Genomic DNA, 2,752 nt, shown 5'->3' with positions numbered 1-2,752 from the left:
TTTTTCTCTCAATTTAAATTACCTTTACTAAACCATCAAAATCTCTTCAATTAAACTTTATTATTTTAGTTTTATTCTCTTATGGTTTGCTAATCAATTTCCTTTTCCCTGTGGATTCAACCTGGGACTTACCGAGTTATTACTTCGTGACAATCCTGCTCTTGGGAACATTATTCAAGTTGCAGCATAAAGCCACAAAGAGCAAGTAAGTGATATATACAAATTCAACTAGAATACATAGTAGAGATTTCCTAAGAGAGATTTACTAATTTAAGCATCAAAGGGTCCTTGGCTGGCACTAACTTGGTGTCTTTTATTGTTACTTTGTTTACTCTTAATAGGAAGCACAGTTTGTCCATCCAGCTTAGACGAGGAACATACTGACAACACATTTCGTGTTTCATCAGAAGAGATTTAGTTTTTTCCTATTTGTGTTTGGTTGGGAGGATGAAAAAGTAGAGAAATGGAAAAATTATTTGTTTGGTTGAGAAGAAAAATGAGATGATGGAAAAGTGAAATTAGTATAAATTTACAATTATGTCCCCATTACGTAAAACAAAAAGCAACCCATTTTTAGCAAAAAAATTGTGTAAGTGCAAACAAAAAAGTAACACATTTTTTAGCAAAAATAATTATGTATGTGCAAGTGGACGAAAAATAAAGTGCAACTAGACGAAACAAAACCAAAAAAGAAAAGAAAAAAAGAGGCAAGAACAACACCCATGTGCACATAGGCATTTTGGTCAACCCAGGTGCACAGTTTCCCCTTGTCCCCAAATTTTCTCCCCATTTTGGGGAATTATATTCATTAATTGTTCCAGCAATTTAGTTTTAAAATGAAAGCTCAAAAATTTGTTAAAACACAAGAGCTGTTTAGACCCCAAAATTAAAAATTACGGCTTGATAGATTTTACTCTAACTTATACTAAGTGCGGAAAAGAGTAAATGCGAGCGGATAAACAAATAAACTACTCTAAGCCATATTCAATATAACACAGCAGTAATATGAAAGCTAAAAGAGTAAGGAAGAAGAATACAAATACAAGATAACATACTGATGTGTTATCGAAGAGGAAACCAAAGTACTTGGTGTAAAACCTCTCTGCCACCCTCCAAGCGGTAATCGATCCACTAAACAATCAGTTGGGATACATAGGTCAGCAAGAGACCCTCCAAGCCTAACCTACTCGATGCACCTAAGCCCTCCAAGCTCCTACTCTAACAAGGCTTCTCAGAACCATGTCTTGTCTAACTTTTTGGATCCCGCAATATGCCCGATTGCATCTGTCAAATCCTGGCTTCTTCCAATACTTCCTAGCAGCCCCAAAACCTCACTGAAAACTCTAAAAGAGTGTGGTAAGTGTTTGGGCTATCAACCTCTCAATGGTATGGAAATGGAGATATAAGAGTTGAGGAAAATCCACAAGCAATTGTGTAAAGAATTGTGGGTATAACAATCTCTAACTCTCAAGATTTATGGCTAGGGTTTTCTCTCAGAAGCACTCCTCAACATCTGTGAATAATGGGAGTATATATAGTGTGGGTAAGGATAGAGTGTATCAGAATTGACAGTTCAGCAAAACAGAATGTTTCGTGGGTATCTCGCAGGAAGGCCTTACCCGCGAGACACTCGCGAAACATAGCTGTCTCCATCTGTCTTGACTCTTCGCATTCCAATCATGTGCAGGACATATGCATTACTTCGCAGGATGCTTACTCGCAAGCTACCCACGCGAAAACACTTCAGTCTTCAATGCCTTAAGTCTTCACACTCTCCTTCTCTCTCGCACATAACCTTTACAAATAAATCCCACATGAAATACAGGGTACAAAAGATTGAACATAATTACAATCAAATTTGGCACGGAATAAAAGCCAACAAAACACATAGTTGTAAATTACAACTTTACATAAAAAATAAATTTTCTAGAAAAACTCAAGAACATCACACACCCTAAAGGCAATACTATGGCATAAGTAATATCTAACAAGATTACCACGTTAGATATTAGAAATTATAAAACCCTATTCTAACAATGAGAAAATTCAAGAATAGACTTATGAAAGAATTAGAAATTAAATATCAATCAAACAAAACAATTAAGAAAGTGAACAATTGATTTCAATAATCAAAATGTGAAAAACATGCTTTGATTGAATAATGGACAACTTACAACATTGGAGATTTGCCCCTAACCCTAGCTTAGATTCTTAAGCTTTTATAGAAAACAATAACTCTCAAAAATTCATAAAAATAAGGTTTTCTAGCAGCCCCAAAAATGTGGCTGCCTTTGTAACCCTTTAATATGTATAACATTCAAAACCCTAAAACACATGCTCCCTAAAAGGGAAAATATAAAATGTCGATTCTCGTTTTTCAATAGTAGGTCATCTTCCAGCTCTATTTTGGCCTTGAAAATGGCAGATTTTGAAGTTTGGGTAAACTAAATAGTTTTAGATCTTCAAGTCCTTTTTTTGTGGTCATAATAATCAAGTCAATCTGATATTGGAGTAAAAAGATATGGCTAAAATACCAAAACTGGTTAGAATATTTTCATGTCAGGATTTTTTTTCATCTTTGGCTTAAACAAATTTCTCTCTTTCTTTTATGTTCCACACATGCTTGACTCATTAAATTCTTCAAAAGAAACTTCTCAATTGATCTTCACCCTTGTATTCTCTTGGCTTCATGTCTGTATGCTTAACTCATTAGTTTTAATCTCCTACAAGAGAAAAATAAACGTAATGGGTA

Source organism: Quercus lobata, chromosome 10, assembly GCF_001633185.2.
Source record: "Quercus lobata isolate SW786 chromosome 10, ValleyOak3.0 Primary Assembly, whole genome shotgun sequence".
Lineage (NCBI taxonomy): Eukaryota > Viridiplantae > Streptophyta > Magnoliopsida > Fagales > Fagaceae > Quercus > Quercus lobata.
This window is presented reverse-complemented; position numbering follows the sequence as displayed.